Source organism: Siphateles boraxobius, unplaced genomic scaffold (assembly GCF_051911475.1).
Source record: "Siphateles boraxobius isolate OS27281-9 unplaced genomic scaffold, OSU_SipBor_1 189, whole genome shotgun sequence".
Taxonomy (NCBI): Eukaryota; Metazoa; Chordata; class Actinopteri; order Cypriniformes; family Leuciscidae; genus Siphateles; species Siphateles boraxobius.
The window spans coordinates 485,618-504,078 of record NW_027508798.1 but is presented as its reverse complement, the minus strand read 5'-3'; the positions used below and the strand labels follow the sequence as shown (position 1 = coordinate 504,078).

At 36.2% G+C, this 18,461-nt stretch overlaps 1 long non-coding RNA gene across 3 annotated transcripts; it reads left to right on the top strand.

Moving 5' to 3' along the window:
• The first annotated feature begins 7,657 nt into the window (after positions 1–7,657).
• On the top strand, positions 7,658–10,057 carry LOC143741336 (uncharacterized). 3 transcript variants are annotated; one of them, XR_013205012.1, is made up of 7 exons: positions 7,658–7,730; positions 8,106–8,203; positions 8,280–8,350; positions 8,444–8,542; positions 8,978–9,048; positions 9,484–9,582; positions 9,665–10,057. It is a non-coding gene; the product is annotated as an uncharacterized LOC143741336 (long non-coding RNA). The 3 variants fall into 3 exon arrangements; XR_013205014.1 differs by lacking the exon at positions 7,658–7,730 and adding an exon at positions 7,849–7,961; XR_013205015.1 differs by lacking the exons at positions 9,484–9,582; positions 9,665–10,057 and adding an exon at positions 9,142–9,231.
• Positions 10,058–18,461: the final 8,404 nt, after the last annotated feature.

Here is an 18,461-nt window from a genome sequence, read left to right as displayed (position 1 = left end):
GTTGAGATCTTTGTTGAGATTCAGTTCTGGAACACAGTCAGCTTTGTTGAGATCTTTGTTGAGATTCAGTTCGCGAACTCAGGCAGCTTTGTTGAGATCTTTCTGGATTCAAAAGATTCAGTCTGGAACTGGAAAGTAAGATCTTTGTTGAGATCTTTGAGCTTTGAAGTTTCAAAAGTTCATTCTTTGTTGAGTTTCAGTTTCTCCATCCGGGTCACGGCACCATCTGTTGTGAACTTCTTCTTCTCAAGTGTAGAAAAGATAGAGTTGCAGACCAGGAGATTGTTGAGGTATAAGTTCTTTATTTCGTCGCTGTAGTCATCTCAATCAAGTCTAGTCTAAGGCAGTATACATTTAGTTAATATACCCTTTCAGGGGGAGGAGTTACATAAAGGTGGAAACAAAAGCATGTAAATGAGGCATCTGGGTTAAGGAATGTGCCCTAGACTGAGAGTGTTACCAATCCTAATCCAATCAGCATAACAGTGTAATGTAAATATCCTAATCCAATCAGCCAGACTCTTCACCGATACCTTCACATTATCTTAATGGCCAGGCAGTGCATAAAGACAAAAGGTGATAGTCTCAGTGCTCTGACCAATTTAACTTACAATAGAGAGCTGGACAGAGAGGAACAGGCAGGTTTGTGACATCATTTACCTTAGATACAAAATTCACACTAATAAACTTTCTCAGTTTCTATGCTATTGAATTGGAAGCTCAATTATACATTTAAAATGAAATTTGTAATCCTACAGGTCACTGAAATTGACATCTTTGCTTCTGCTGATCTATTTAAAACAACCATAATGACTTTTAATGATGGCCGGTGGAATTCACACAAACCTACCGGAGAGGTAATTGCAAACAATGCAATATATTTGAAAAACTGTAATGGTAATCATTATGAAGTTGTGACATGTGTCAAGCACAGAGATCAAGACATTTGCGCAGGAAAGTGTGGGAATGCTACTTCAAATGAGGTGAGAATGCCATGTCTGCGTAAAAGGAAGGTAAGCGAAGCTGCAGAATGTGATCAAGAGACAGAAAAAATGGAAGTATGAGAAGTCCAATGTCATTATCATACTTGATTTCAGACAGAATAAAATTGCCCATGCCAAAACAAAATACCGTGATGTTCAGTTTCAGAAACATGTTTGCCAGTATTCTCAGATGAAATATAAAAATAATGTCTCATTTCAGGCAACTGTACGTGAGTATTCCGAGAAGAAATATCTTCAAAACCTGGCCTTTAACGCAAGAGTGCGTGAGTATTCCAAGAAGAAATATCTTCAAAACCTGGCCTTTAACGCCAGAGTGCGTGAGTATTCCAAGAAGAAATATCTTCAAAACCTGGCCTTTAACGCAAGAGTGCGTGAGTATTCCAAGAAGAAATATCTTCAAAACCTGGCCTTTAACGCAAGAGTGCGTGAGTATTCCAAGAAGAAATATGTTCAGAACTTGGTCTTTAAAGCAAGACTGCGTGAGTATTCCAAGAAGAAATATCTTCAAAACCTGGCCTTTAACGCAAGAGTGCGTGAGTATTCCAAGAAGAAATATCTTCAAAACCTGGCCTTTAACGCAAGAGTGCGTGAGTATTCCAAGCAGAAATATGTTCAGAACTTGGTCTTTAAAGCAAGACTGCGTGAGTATTCCAAGAAGAAATATCTTCAAAATCTGGACTTTAAAGTAAGAGTGCGTGAGTATTCTAAGACAAAATATCACAAAGATGTAAACTTTCATTTCAGTAAAATACAAAAAGGCTGTGAGGTATATGCAAAAAAAAAGGGAAAAACAGAAAGACATTGGTGTTGCCATTGCTGGTTTTCGTCAAGAAGTGAGTAGAGGTCCAGAGTTTATGTGCTGTGTCTGTCACCGTTTACTTTTCAGAAAGCAGGTTATTGAATGCAAACCAGAATGCTATGAAGACAAAGGAGACAAAATTGCTGCTTTGACGAGAAGATGCATCACCCTGAGGTATGTGCATGTTTGTGATGAAAAATGTCATAATACTTCTGTTTTTTCTCCAAGGTGCAAATTGTGGATTTGTCCAACCTGTCATTGAAAAATCATCAGTGGAAAACTGCCTGAAGAGAGTGTTGCTAACAATATGCATTTGGTGGACATTCCAAATCAACTAAAGTGTCTTAACTCTTTGGAACAACATCTTGTGGCACGTAATATTCCTTTTTTGAAGTTACTCTGTCTTCCACGTGGAAAACAAAATGGCTGCCATGGACCTGTCGTGTGTGTTCCTGTAAATACTGCAGATGTGTCAAATATTCTTCCACGAAATGAATGTGATGACAAGATGATAAGGATAAAACTGAAGCGCAAGTTAACCTACAAAGGGCATTATGAGTACAAGCATGTACACACTGATCGTGTTAGAAATGCTCTGAGATGTTTGATCAGGTGCAATAAATAGTACAAGGATGTGGAGATTAATGAACAATGGATCAACTCTTTGAATGAACCAGAAGAGAATGTTGCTGACGAAATGGAGGAACAAGCTGAAGGTGAAAAGAGTGAAGAGGAAAATGATACAGAAGAACAGCCAGAGGAAGACTCGACTTGCATCAAAGAGCAGAGTGGTCTTTTGTCAGACACGTGTTTACAACTTGTCGATCTTGGTTCAGAAGTAATTGATCAGCATTTTCAAGATGTATTAAATGTGGCACCAGCTGAAGGTAACAGTCCTGTTAAATTACTGTCAGATAAAAGCAATGAAGCAAAATGTTTTCCTGTTCTCTTTCCAACTGGTGGTCCAACATTCCATGATGAGAGGGAAAAAAAGATCACACTGTCACGATACTTAAATGCAAGAATCCTCAACGCAGATGGACGTTTTGCACGGAGCACAGACTTTATTTTCTATGCACAATACATGTCGCAGTTGGATCAAATTGTATCTAATGTTTCTATTGCTTTGCGAAAAGGGACAGACAAGAGGTTGTTGCAAGGAGTAACCTCGGATATGCTGACAAACCCAGAGTCATTAGCTAAAATATTGAATTATGATGAAGGATACAAGTTTTTGAGACCAGTCCGTGGAACGCCACCCTATTGGCAATCGACTCAAAAAGACCTTTTTGCACTCATAAGACAACTAGGTATTCCAACTTTCTTTGCATCCTTTAGCTCTGCTGATCTCAGATGGCCTGAAATGATCAACACCATCCTGGAGCAAGAACAGAAAAATATCAGTGTTGATGAGCTTGACTGGTCTGAGAAATGTGGACTAATTAGACGAAACCCAGTCACTGCTGCAAGGATGTTTGATTATAGATGGCATTGTTTTTTGAAAGATGTCATTATGTCACCCGCTCAACCTATTGGAAAGATCAAAGACTACTTTTATTGTGTAGAGTTTCAACAGCATGGATCTCCTCATGTTCATTGTCTGTTTTGGGTTGAAAATGCTCCAAAGTTAAATGAAGACAATGAAGACAATGATGCTTTGGTTGCTGCTTTCATAGATCATTACATCACTTGTGAGACACCAGGAGATGATGACACTGAACTGTATGAGACTGTGAACAGTGTTCAAAAGCACAGCAGCAGACATTCCAAGACATGCCGGAAGAAAAACACTGTGTGTTGATTTAATTTTCCACGACCTCCATCTAGCCGCACCTTTATAACTAGAGCCATACGAGATGACTTGAAAGGCAATGATGGAAATGACACTGCAAGTGCAATTCTGAAGAAAATCAAAACTGCGTTAACAGAATCTGAATTCAATTTTGATTCAACAGATGCCTTTTTCCAATCCATTGGAATCAATCAAGCTGTGTTTGAGAAGGCGTACAAGAAATGTTCTAAAAAGAAGAGTGTCGTCTTGAAACGAAGTCCAAAAGATGTTTGGGTAAATCAATATAACCCTTGTTTATTGCGCGCATGGCAAGGCAACATGGATATCCAGTATGTCACAGATGCTTACTCTGTAGTGGTTTATATTATTAGTTACATCACAAAAGCAGAACAAGAAATGGGACTGTTGTTGCAGCGTGCACAAGATGAAGCTATGAATGGAAATCTTGAAGCAAGATCATCATTAAAAATGTTGGGAAGTGTATATCTACACAACAGAGAAGTTTAAGCACAAGAGGCTATGTATCGCCTAACAGGTATGCACCTGAAAGAATGCTCTTGCAAAGTCCAGTTTATTCCAATTGGAACCGATCCTGTGAAGATGAGTTTGCCTTTGCGTGTTCTCCAAAACAAAGATGACCATTCTGGTGAAGAAAACTGTTTTTGGATGAATAGTTTGGTTGACCGATACAAGAGTAGACCAAAAACAGAACATTTTGAGATTCTATGTCTGGGCAGTTTTTGTTCAGAATACAGGATATTGTCAACATCTGAGCTATCTTCACAAAACAAAGAAAATGTGATCAAGCTTGACAACAATTGTGGTTATATGGTAAGAATTACTCGAACTGAACCTGCAGTAATAAGGTATCCAAGATTTTCACCAACAAAAGATCCTGAGAAGTACTACCATTCACTGCTACAACTTTTTTAACCACATTATGAAGATTGCCAGCTGAAGCCTGAGAAGTTCCACACTTATGATGATTTCTACAACAATGGTGCTGTGAAATGTGGAAGTAATGTGACTGAAGTAAAATCTATTGTTGATTCTAATAGAGCACTGTTTGAAAAGGACAGCGATGAAATGGACAGAGCTCAACAGGTTTTGGAGCTGGGTGTTGATTTGGAAGATGCTTGGGCTGCATTGTGTCCTGAAACAGAGAAGGAGCGCCATGAATGTATTGAGCTAAAGAAGAATAACGTACTTCCTGAAGAAGATGATTCTGACACACTTATTCCAGATCTTGTAGTGAACCCTCGAACTGCATTCACAATTGAGAACAGTAATGCTACAATGTCTCGAGATGAAGCATTGGGTTTACTAAGATCATTAAATGCTAAACAGTCTGCAATATTTCACAAAGTTCACGACTGGTGTTTACAAAAACTGCATGGAGAAAACCCTGAACCGTTTCGGTTGTTTGTTTCTGGTGGAGCAGGCACAGGAAAAAGCCATTTAATTAAAGCAATATGCTATGAATCTTCTAGACTCTTGTCTCAGCTGTCTGACAACCCTGATGATTGGAGTGTGATTTTATGTGCATCAACTGGAGTAGCCGCATACAACATTGGCGCTGCTACCATACACCACACTTTTTCAATTGGTGCTAATGTCAAACTGCCATATCAACCACTAAGTGATGACAAAATCAATTCTCTGCGTTCCAAACTTGGATGTTTGCAGATTTTGATTATTGATGAAGTATCCATGGTTGACCATCACCTTTTGTCATATGTTCATGGGAGATTGAGACAAATCAAACAAACTGGTGATTACTCCCTCTTTGGAAAAGTAAGTCTTGTAGCTGTAGGAGATTTTTATCAGCTGCCGCCTGTCAAAGGAACTCCACTCTATGCTGATACAAAAGGAGTGAACCTTTGGGAAAACAACTTTGAAATTGCTGAATTAAATGAAGTTGTTCGGCAACAAGATGTAACTTTTGCTGAAACCTTAAATCGTCTGAGAGTTCGTAAAAAAAATGAACCTCTAAGCTCAAGTGACATCAACATGTTGAAGCAACGCGAAACAGGAGAAGAATGCGGGGATGTTCATATATTTCCTACAAATAAAGAGGTTGATGAATACAATATTCAGAGACTAAATGAGGTTTGTCCTGAGGCAATCAGTATTCGAGCTCAAGATTTTGTGAGAAATCCAAAAACTGAAAGGATTGAAAAAAAAAGTTGGATTTCATTTAACCGTTTTCAACTCATGTTTGGCTAAATGTGTTTCCTTGGGTGTTGGAGCAAGAGTTATGTTAAAGAAAAATATTGATGTTTCGGATGGACTTGTGAATGGAGCCTTTGGTACAGTTGTCCATATTAGCAGAAGTCAAAAACAGGACGATGATTATGATGATGACTTTCCATCAGCCATTCATGTGGAATTTGATGATCCAAATGTGGGAAAAATTCAGAGATCAAACCAACGACATAGATTTTCCCAAAATTCTACAGTAATTGAAGTTCAAGAAGATCAAGTCACAACCAACGGTGGATTAAGACGCCAATTTCCACTTAGACTGGCATGGGCATGCACTGTTCACAAAGTCCAAGGGCTCACAGTAGATAAAGCTGTCATATCCCTTGACAAGATCTTTACTTCAGGACAAGCATATGTTGCATTGAGTCGTGTGAGAACTCTCAATGGACTAATAATTCAAAACTTCAAGGAGTCTGTAATCTACTGTAATGATCAAATTGACTTGGCAATGAAAAATATACCAAAATTTCCATTAGAAAGTCACACTTTCTCAAAGACACCTGGTATATTTACAATTGCTCTTCACAATGTGCAAAGTCTTCAAGCTCATGTTCAAGATATTCAAGCTCACAGACAACTTATGAATGCAGATTGTATTTGTTTAACTGAAACATGGCTAAAAGTTGAAGACCAAGTACAAATACCAGGATTTATGTTCAAGCATAATCCAAGAGCTAAGTGCTATGACAACAGCACTCCACTTTTCAGTAATTTAAAACTACAGCGAGGAGGTGGAGTTGCTATTTACTGTTGTGAAAACATGTTTTTTAAAGTCATCATTCCAGAACCTTGCAATTTGGAATGTTTGTACTTCTCAGTTCCACATTTCAGTTTGAATGCTGCTCTGCTGTACAGGCCTAATTCATATCAAATTGATGTGTTTCGACAAAATCTGTTACATGTCATTACTGAGCTGGAAAAACATCCAGGAAAGAAAGTAATTATGGGTGACTTCAATGAGGACCTCTTAACATCATCTTCAATTGGGAAACTAATGGAAGTCCATGGATACAGTCAACATGTGCAATGTCCTACAACTGAAAAGGGTACGTTAATAGACCATGTCTATATTAAAGATGCAGAAAATGTTACAATTGAAATTGTTTCAACTTATTATAGTTACCATGAAGCAATACTAGTTTCAGTAAGGTAATTGACATTTATGACACATAATGAAGACTGTATAACTGCATTTTTCTTTTCTGTGCCCCTACCACGCTACAATTAATCTGAGATTGAGGTCCATGAAGGTCTGTTCAAGTTCACAAGTGAAAACGGTATGTTATTAGACCATTTATTTCAAATCATTTCAATAAGAAAATGATTCATCTGTTGTAATTTCTGCAAGTCCACTAGTATGCTATCAAGAAAGGTTTACTCATGTAAGGTAATATGTCTGATTTAAGCAGCACGCTGAACTAAGAAATGTATATAACTACACCGTCTATTCTGTTTTTGTTCGTACAATGTGACGCACATCTTGAGATTCCAAGGTCTATACAGTCCTGACCATTCCATACCAAGTTCCATCCATTGTTCATCGGGCACAAACCAGCACCTCCCATAATTGCTCTTCTTTCTGGCGCTCCAAAGCTACATCCAGTCAAGGTTTTTGTAGTGTTTATGCATTCAATTTGTTAAATTTGTGTTTTTGATTTTTCTTCATTTTAGACAATGGTTTTGGTTTTTAGCTGAATTTGTTTTTGATCTAATTTCTGCCAGTCTAAGCCATCCAAACAACACTGGATGCTTCCAATCTGCATAGGAAGCATCCACAAAGACTGCCTGGAATTGTCTTATAAAATGCAATTAAATTAATAGGATTACAAGAAAACATCTAAAAATGATCTAGAAAACTTCACATATAAAGGTAAGTTGGCATGATTGTGTACATTTTAATAGTTTAAAAAGAAAATATTTAAGGCACTATCAACTAACAATATAATTTCAGATTTATAAACTGTGTTATCTTACCTTTTTGTCAGTAATTTTTTTTTTTTTAGATTTCTGAAACACTGAAGTCATAATTCCTCCATATACCCATCACAAGATTTTCTGCTCCATGAACTCCTCTACAGAAGCACAAAGCTGATCAAAAAAGGTTTTTTTGATTTTATGTCTGCAAAGCTTGAATGAAAGCATGTCAATTTCAGTTAACAGATTATCTACATTAATGGCAATATGTCTTTGTGTAAACCGCTTCACATTCATCAAGCAGTTTGTTATATGCATGTAATCTCTGCAGATTTCTGAACGAACTGAAGTTATAATTTCCTCCATATGTCCATCACAAGATTATCTGCACCATGAAGTTTTATAAAGAATCGCACAACTTTTAAGACGGTAAGTTTTATTGAAGAAAATCTAAGTTGTGGACATTTATACAAGCACTGATAATCTACTAATGGTACGCTTTCAGATTTGTGCAGCAACTCTAACTACTGTTGATATTTTGAAGTCCACATATCCCTATACAAATGTCCACAAAAGGTAAGCTAACAGACCATGTCTATATTAGTTGTGAAATGTTTAATGTGAAGAATTCACTTATAGCATTTTGTTGAATGAATGTAATATTTTCAGATTTCTGAAATTCACCAAAGTCCTAACTTCCTCCATATATCCATCACAAGATTATCTGCACCATGAACTTTTATAAAGAATCACACAACTATTAAGACGGTAAGTTTTATTGAAGTAAATTTTAAGTTGTGGACATTTATACAAGCACTGATTAATCTACTAATTTAACGCTATAATAACGCTTTCAGATTTGTGCAGCAATGTTGATATTTTGAAGTCCACATATTCCTATACAAATGTCCACAAAAAGGTAAGCTAACAGACCATGTTCATGTTAGTTATGAAATATTTAATGTTAAGATTTCACATATAGCACTTTGATTAATGAATGTAATATTTTCAGATTTCTGAAATTCTGAAATTCTGAATGACTTCTGAAAGTCATAATTTCCTCCATATACCCATCACAAGATTCTCTGCTCCATAAACTTTTATAAAGAAGCACACAACTAATAAAACGGTGAGTTTTATTGAAGTAAATTTAAGTTGTGGACATTTATACAAGCACTGATTAATCTAATTGTACACTTCCAGATTTGTGCAGCAACTCTAACTACTGTTGATATTTTGAAGTCCACATATCCCTATACAAATGTCCACAAAAGGTAAGCTAACAGACTATGTCTATATTAGTTGTGAAATGTTTAATGTGAAGACTTCACTTATAGCATTTTGTTGAATGAATGTATTAATTTCAGATTTCTGAAATTCACCAAAGTCCTAACTTCCTCCATATATCCATCACAAGATTATCTGCACCATGGACTTTTATAAAGAATCACACAACTATTAAGACGGTAAGTTTTATTGAAGTAAATTTTAAGTTGTGGACATTTATACAAGCACTGATTAATCTACTAATTTAACGCTATAATAACGCTTTCAGATTTGTGCAGCAATGTTGATATTTTGAAGTCCACATATTCCTATACAAATGTCCACAAAAGGTAAGCTAACAGACCATGTCCATGTTATTTATGAAATGTTTAATGTTAAGATTTCACTTATAGCACTTTGTTGAATGAATGTAATATTTTCAGATTTCTGAAATTCACCGAAGTCATAATTTCCCCACATATACCAATCAAAAGATTGTATGCGGTATGAACTTCTCTAAAGTGTACAACTGATTAAAAAAGGTAATGTACAATGCATATATTGAAACTTGTTACTGAAAACGTATCATTTTTGTGATTTGGTTTATTTCTTTTCCCCTTCTAGAAATAGTGACAACATTCTTCTCAACTATCAATTCAAAAAATGTTCTGAAAAAGCTTTAAACATATGCAGGCAGTCAATAGTCAATTATGTTATTTAACAACTGAGTACATAATCTCCACAGTAACAATGTTGAATGGATGGCTTGTATTACATTTGGCCTATGTATAGTTACTTTAATATGTGCCAGCCAAAAGAGGATGGCCTGCCCCTGCTGAGTCTGGTTCCTCTCAAGGTTTCTTCCTTTGCCACTACGCTGATTATGCTCCAGCCCTTGGTCCATGATGTTCCACACTGCTATCTCAGGGAGTTTTTCCTTGCCACTGTCGCCTTTTGGCTTGCTCACTGGGTTATTAAGGCACAACATGTTTAAAATAAAGTTGTTGTTTTTTTTAATAAAATTATTGAAATATACTTTGTCCCTGTAGCCATATACTTCATTTTAATGTCTTTGATTTTCTACTTGTACTAAATGGATATAGACACTATATTTATTATATGAATTGATTCTACACAAACTTTTGGTGTCTTTTACAAAGTGCATCATAAAAAAGCTTAGTGGATAGAGCATTTACATAATTTTCATTTATTTTTTAGTATGCTGTTATTTAACAGTTGTTTTTATTATTTTCAAATATTAAAATTAGTAAGTGACTGTCTGCAGGACAACAGTTAAAACATTGTCCAACCTGAATGTTAATTTTAACTAACTTTGCCCATTGACAATATTTAAACTGCACTTGTTTGATTTAAAGCTTTATGTAGTTAACTTGAAATTTATAAAAGCCAGCATAATTAAATAAAAATAGGTTTAATTAGACCATGAAAAACATCAAATCGAACACAGAATGAATAATGAAGTAATAAAATAAAAAAAAACATGTTTACTTCTAATTCAAGAGTAAGAAAGATTAGTACAGCTCTTACATGGATAATAAAGGAATTGAAATGACAACTTATATATGATTTTAAAGTTGACGCACACAGGACTCGAACCCACTATCTATAGGTCAGGTGCCTGTCACTCATCACATTGCGCCACTTGGCCAACACACATTTACACAGCTGTTGAAATTCAATAGTTTCAGGAGAGAATCAGGTCAAAATGAAGTATTTTGAAGAAAATGCAGAGCATATTGTATTTAAAAAGTTTGATTAAATCATCCAAAATTGGTCAGATTACTACTCATTACCATTACATGTGTGCACATTTTCCTACTTGTGGTTCATTTGGCTGCCACTGACAACCATTCTGGGTGAAGAAGAACAATTTTACGTAAAAGAATTGCATGTTGTATGTGACAGCTTCAGATGAGATCATTCTTAGGCACAATGCCTGGAACCGACGCAACTTCCACATCTTTTCCTGCCACAGTACCTCATGCGGTCTGGGCACGTGTCACACTGAGTTGCGAACCCACAATGCTAAGCATCGAGATCCGTGGTGTAACACGTTGAGCTAATCACTCATGCGTGTTCACCAGCCTGCTGAGGAGGGGGTTCAGTGTGAGAATGAGTTCACAAAAAAGTTCCATGACATGTTAACCAGATTAGCATGCTAAGCTAATTAATGCTAATTTAGCTTATGACTTGGTACATCCAATCCTGGTAAAATAGATATCCTCTGAATCGACATGGCGCAAGGAATCGATAGAGCACATGTTTGGAGAAAATTTGACAAAATTTGAAGGAGGAGTAGCGAAAAAAACTGAATACTGTACATTTCAAAATGGCCACTACTGTAAAGGGCGGGGTCTTAATATAAGGGATTGGTTTTGATCAGCATGATGACTGGAATCAGGTGGACTAAGTTTCATGTCTCTAGATCAAAGGGTTCAAAAGTTATAACCATTTCAATGTTGAATTTTAGAACTGGTGGTGGCGCTATAGAGTTGGTTCTAGAGGGTCAAAAATTGGTCCAATTACTATTCATTAGCATCACTACAAGTGTGCCAAATTTCATAATTTTCCTACTTACGGTTCATAGGGCTGCCATAGACTCCCATTTGCGGAATAATAATAATAAGATTAAAGCTGCAAGCAGCCTTACAGGGCCAAGCCTTCAATGGTTCCATGAGTTCAAAAAGTACTTAAAAATACTTTGCTTTCAAAACTTTAAAAGAAACTTTAATAACCAAAGTATTCTTACTTATTAACTTCTTACCTCACAGAAGAAATGAGTTCATCCAGCTGCTGAGGTTCAGTAGTTAAAAAGAGAATGAACTCAAAATAAAGACTTTGCATATAAATGAAACACACGTTATATTTAATAGGAAGAAAGAATATTACAATTCTTTGCAGTATTGTAACAGTCACTGCCTGTCACTTGTTTGTTTGTTTTCATTTTCAGTGCTATGTCCATCCCATCCATTAGGGGGCACCAGTAGCACTTCAACCTTATAGATAAAAGAGGAAGTAGGAGAGTAAGAGGGAGATTCGCCGACACACGAGGTTCCGGAGGTGGTTCCGGGGCGGTTGGCAACACTGGACTGTGACTGGAGCACTGATGGCAGGAAATGACGGTAGCTCTGGTAGCGACCCGGAAATGGAGGATGAATCATGTAGCGGGAGTGTTGGAGGGAATGAATGGAGTAGAATAGCAAAGCGGAAAAGAAAGAAAACCTATAGCCAAGGATCATTTACGGATAGTGGAAAGGAGGATCATGTGAGTAGGATTTAGGTGGAAGAATTTAAAGTAATGATGACATTCGGGGAAACCGGAATGACATTAAATCCAATTAAACTGACCAAAGCTTTGAAAAGGGTGTTAGGAGAAATAAAGAATGCAAAGACCCTGAGAGATGGAAAGGTGATTATTATGTGTAAAGATGAAAAACAACAAAAGAAGGCGCTGGATATTAATTCAATGCTTGGATATTCGGTAACAAGCACAATGATGACTAGGAAACCATGGTTAAGAGGTGTCATTTATGGAATCCCAACTGATGTTCCTGTTGATAAAATTAAAAGCGCCATTGAAGGGAGCAAGGTCGTTGGAGCAAAAAGGCTCCAATTTGGTAAAAATAAAGAAAGGAAGGATAGTCTGTCTGTGATGCTTCAGTTTGATGAAGAAAGAATGCCAGAGAGGATTAAAATAGGATATGTAAGTTATCAAGTAAGACCTTACGTTCCTCCCCCACTAAGATGCTTCAAGTGTCAGAAGTATGGACATGTAAGTGCGGTTTGCAGAGGTAATTTACGATGTGCGAGGTGTGGGGGCGAACATGAATATGGTAAATGTGACATAGGAGCGAAGGCAAAATGCTGCAATTGCGGTGATGAGCATAGTGCTGGATTTGGGGGATGCAGGGTACACAAACATGCGGTGAAAATTCAGAATGTGAGAATTACGGAGGAGGTGACTTATGCTGAAGCCGCAAAGAAAGCAAAACGACATGAACAGAGACAGGGAGAGGTGGTTAGTAAGGAGGGCAATGGAATTGAAATGGTTCAGGTAAAGACAAATGAGGATAAATTGGTGATTGGAAAAATGGAATTCGTGTCATTTATGGTCGAAGTGATAAATTGTTCGGCTCAAACGGAAAGTAGAACAGAAAGAATTAAAATCATTATAAGGGCAGCAGAGAGATACTTGAATGTAGCCGGAGTAACTTCGGAAAAAATAAATGACACGCTTATGGCTAAATCAAGTGTTCAAACTTCATGTGGAAGTACATAATAATTATGGTTTTAACGGTTTTGCAATGGAATGCTAGAAGTATTATTGCAAATGGACCAGAATTTAAGAGGTATGTAGATCAACAAGATAAGAAACCTAATATAATTTGTATTCAAGAAACGTGGTTAAAACCTCACCTAAAATTTGTATTGCAAGGATATAATATAGTAAGGAGAGATAGAGGGGCAGGAAATGGAGGTGGGGTGGCCACTTTTATTAAAAATGATATAGAATATAGAGTCATTAATGAGATCGAAGCATATGAGTTGGTGGTGATAGAAGTATTTGCAGGGAATCAAACTATTCGAATAATAAATTATTATAATCCTTGTAGTAAACTTAGTAAAGAGTTAGACAAGGTTATTGGGTCAGGAAATCATAAAGTAATTTGGTGTGGAGATTTTAATGCACATAGCACTTTATGGGGAAGTAGTAGTGATGATTATAATGGGGGGGGGTAGTAGAAGAAATTTTAGACAATAATGGGTTAGTATGTTTAAATGACGGGAGAAACACGAGAATAGATTTGGTTCGTGGAGTTGGGTCAGCAATTGATTTAACATTGGTTTCTGAAGAGATAGCAAATAAATGTATATGGGATGTGTGGGAAGAAAATATTATGGGTAGTGATCACTATATAATTTTAAGTAAGGTAGGGATGAGTGTATTGGAGCATAATGTGTTTTTAGCACCAAGATGGAGATTTAAAAAAGCAAATTGGGAAGTGTATGAGTATTTAAGCGAGGTAGAAATAACAGCATTAGATCTAAATGCGATAGAGGATATAGAGGAGTATAATGAGAAAATATGTAAAGTATTGTTTGAGGTAACAGATAGAGTAATAGGTAAAAAGGGATTATGTAAAAAAAGAAAAGCAGTTCCGTGGTGGACAGAAGAATGTAGTATCGCAGTTAGAAATAGGAATAAAGCATTTAAAAAAACTAATTTATTTGGAGATTTTATCTATTATAAGAGAGCACTAGCTGAGGTGAGAAGAAAAGTAAGAATAGCTAAAAAGAAGTACTGGAGAGATTGGTGTAACTCAATAGGAGGAGATGTTGACATAAGTGAAATGTGGGGATCAATTAGAAAAATGGGAGGAATATATAGAAATCAGGTTATACCAGTTTTAAAAAATGATGTAGGGAAAATGGCTGTGGCAGATAAAGAAAAGGCTGAAATGCTGGCTAAAGTTTTTGTTAAAGTCCATAGTGATGATAATGTAACAGAGGATATTAAAAAGAACAGAATTAAGAATAAGAGTCAGCATCCAGACGTGTTGATGAAAAGGAAACCTACTGGAGACACCTTAGATGCAGATTTTAGTATTTATGAATTAAAGATGGCTTTAGGGGGAGTCAAACATACATCTCCTGGAAGAGACGATATATGTTATGTAATGATTCAACATTTGTCAGATAGATCATTGAAAGTGATTCTAAATTTATTCAATAAGATCTGGAATACAGGAAAGCTTCCTTCTTCATGGAAACATGGAATAATAATACCCATAGGCAAACCTGGAAAGGATAAATCCAATCCAATTAATTATAGGCCAATTGCACTAACCGCTAATTTATGTAAATTGATGGAAAAAATGATTGTACGTAGATTAAATTATATATTGGAAGTTAAAGGACTTATGTCACCATATCAAAGTGGATTTAGGGCAGGTCGAAATTCTTTGGATGCTGTGGTAAGCCTGAAAGCAGATATCAGGAAAGCTCAGGTTAATAAAGAAGTAATGGTAGAGGTGTTATTCGACATCGAGAAAGCTTATGATATGCTTTGGAAAGAGGGACTTTTAATAAAAATTAAATGTATGGGAATTGGAGGAAAGATGTATAATTGGATTATGGACTTTCTTCTTGAAAGAACAATTCAAGTTAGGATAGGAGTAGAGTATTCAGAGATATATAAGATAGAGAACGGAACTTCTCAAGGAAGTGTATGCAGCCCAGTTTTATTTAATATTATGATAAATGATGTTTTTTGTAATATAAAAGGTGATGTAGGGAGAGCATTATTTGCGGATGACGGGGCAATTTGGAAAAGAGGTCGTAATATTGCATGTGTAACACAAAGTATTCAAAAAGCAGTGGATGAAGTAGAGGGGTGGGCAAATAATTGGAGCTTTAGATTATCTGTGGCTAAAACTCAGGTTATATGTTTTACTAATAGGAAAAAAATACCAGAGGTTAAATTAAAGTTGTATAAGCAGGAAATGGAGCAAGTGCCTGTAGTCAAATATCTTGGTGTATGGATGGATTCCAGGATGACTTTTGCTATACATGCTAAAAATCTGATTAAGAAATGTAAAAAAGGAATAAATATATTAAGGTGTTTAACAGGGGTGGAATGGGGAGCTTGTAGGTTATCGTTGAAAAGAATATATAATACTTTAATTAGATCAAGTTTAGATTACGGAAGTATAGTTTACGGATTTGCAAACGAGACTACACTCAAAAAGATTGAAGCGATACAAAATCAAGCTCTAAGAATATGTTGTGGTGCAGTTAGAACATCCCCCATAGCAGCTCTACAGGTAGAAGTTGGTGTTGCTCCGTTAAAACTACGAAGACATAAAATAAGACTGAATTATTGGGTCAATATAAAAGGTCATGAAAAGAATCATCCAGTGAAGGGGGTATTAGAAGAATGCTGGGAACATGGGAACAAAAATATTAAAAGCTTGGGATGGAGTGTTCATAGAGAAGCACAAGAAGCGGGTATTGAAGATTGTGATGTAAGCCCTACAGTGATATTATCCAGAATACCACCATGGTTGTTTCCAAGGCCAATAATTGACCTTCAAATTCAGATGAAAATTCAAAATAAGAAAGACATCCTAAAGAATATTATAGCACAGCAGTATTTAGATCAGACGTACTCATCATGGGTGCAAATATTTACTGATGGGTCTAAGGATCCTAGCTCTGGAAGAACAGCAGCTGCTGTATATATTCCTAAGTTTCAAATAAGTATCAAGAAAAGAATAACTGACCATATTTCTGTATTTGCAGCTGAATTAGTTGCAATAATGGTTGCACTCCATTGGGTAGAGGACGTAAAACCGAGAGTAGTAGCTATATGTTCTGATTCGATTGCAGCAATCACAAGTCTCGTAAGTGGAAAAAAAGTATTAAGGCAAGACATTATATATGAGATACTTGATAGTTTGCTAAGAATTAGTAGTGTAAGCTTAATAGTGTTTGTATGGGTTCCTGCTCATGTGGGACTGGAGGCAAATGAAGTGGTAGATAGATTAGCAAAGCAAGCAGTAAAACATAATGAGGTAAATGTGCAAGTGACGTTGAGCAAAAATGAAGTTAAAAGTAAAATAAAAGAATTCATAAAAAATAAATGGCAAGAACAATGGGATAATGAGGAGAAGGGAAGAAAGTTGTATAGTATTCAGAAGCAAGTAGGAAATGAAAGAAGTGTTTTTGGGAATAGGAAAGAGGATACAATGGTGTCTCGTATTAGAATAGGGCACACACGATTAAATCATTCAATGTTAAAGATAGGAAAACATGATACGGGAAATGTAAGTATTGTGATCAGGCAGAAACAATTGAACATGTATTAATAAAATGTGTAAAATATGGAAAAGAAAGGGAAGTACTTAAGAGGATAGTAAGGAAATTGGGTGTGGTAGTATTCAGTATGGAAAGTTTATTGGGAAAGCAAGTAGAACAAGTTAAAATATATAGTGCGATAATGAAGTATATCAAAGAAATAGGAATAGATTGGAGAATTTGAAGGTTTTTTTTTTTTTTTTTTTTTTTTTTGATTATTGTTTTCATTTTTTAAATGCTTCACACTCCAGTCCAGTTGGTGGCGGTAATGCACCGAAAGTTGGTTTGCCAACCGCCATAAAACACCAAACGAAGAAGAAGAAGAAGAAGAAGAGGGAGATTCAGTTTGGTAACCACATGGTATCTGCTGTCCTCAATGGTAATCCTGGTTTGAGAAACGTTAAGCTTGCTGCTCAACCGTGAGTTTAGAGTTCGTATTTCATCTTGTGTATGCTTTGGTAAAAGAACTTGTAAAGATGTTAATGAGTTGTTTTCTGTTATAGAGGATTTTTGTATTACCCGTGACTTACATAGCCCTTGAGACTTAGGTAAAGTTGGTTTTATATTCGCACATTCGCGGACTTCCGCGTTCAATAACTCGTGAACTAAACGTTGTTGCTACACACAACACCTATCACATATAACTACAGATAAAACACCAGAAGCTACAACATACATTTCCTCAAAACGATCTTTCCTTCGCACTGGACAAAATACATTGATCTCTATGCGCAGGCTGCTAAGAAGGGACCATCTGCAAAGTGCAAACCCGAAGGAAAGCTCGTTTTGAGGAGATTAAAAAACAATGTTATTTGTGTAGTAACAATATTCAGCTCACGAGATATTGAACGCGGAACTCGGCAAATATGCGAAGCGAATATAAAAAGCAACTGTACCCAAGTTGCAGACTTGATCATGTAGGACCTTCAGGACCACATACGTGGACAGCACCATGAACATAGTCAAGTTTAAAAATAGTTTCAGGTTTGATATTTGCTGCGTATTCACCTAGACTGCTTTAGTGTACTTTTGTGTAGGCTATTGTACATACAGTACGCAAAAATGTTTTATGTATACGTTACAGTAATTCACCAAAGGGATTTTTTCATGTTCCAAAGGTTGTAGTGTGTTCCTACTGACCAGACTGACTTACTACAGGTGGAATTTTGACAGTACCTCCCTTACTGTACATTCAGTATACAAATATTAATTTAAAAAAATTACAGTAATTCCCCTAAAGTATTTTTTCCTGTTCCAAAGGCTGTAGTGCTTTCCTAGTGATCAGACTGACTTACTACAGGTGAAATTTTGACAATACCTCCCTTACTGTACATACTGAAGGTTGGGGTCAGAATCCCCTGTCTCTTCAATTTATATATATATATATATATATATATATCCTTTATATATATATATATATCCTTTTGAATGATTACTTTATTCTTATTAAAAATTCAACAATCAAGTATGTATCCTAATCATTTCTATATTCATTTTCTTTTAGGTGCATTCCAGTGTGTGTCCTTGGGTTGTGTTCACATTC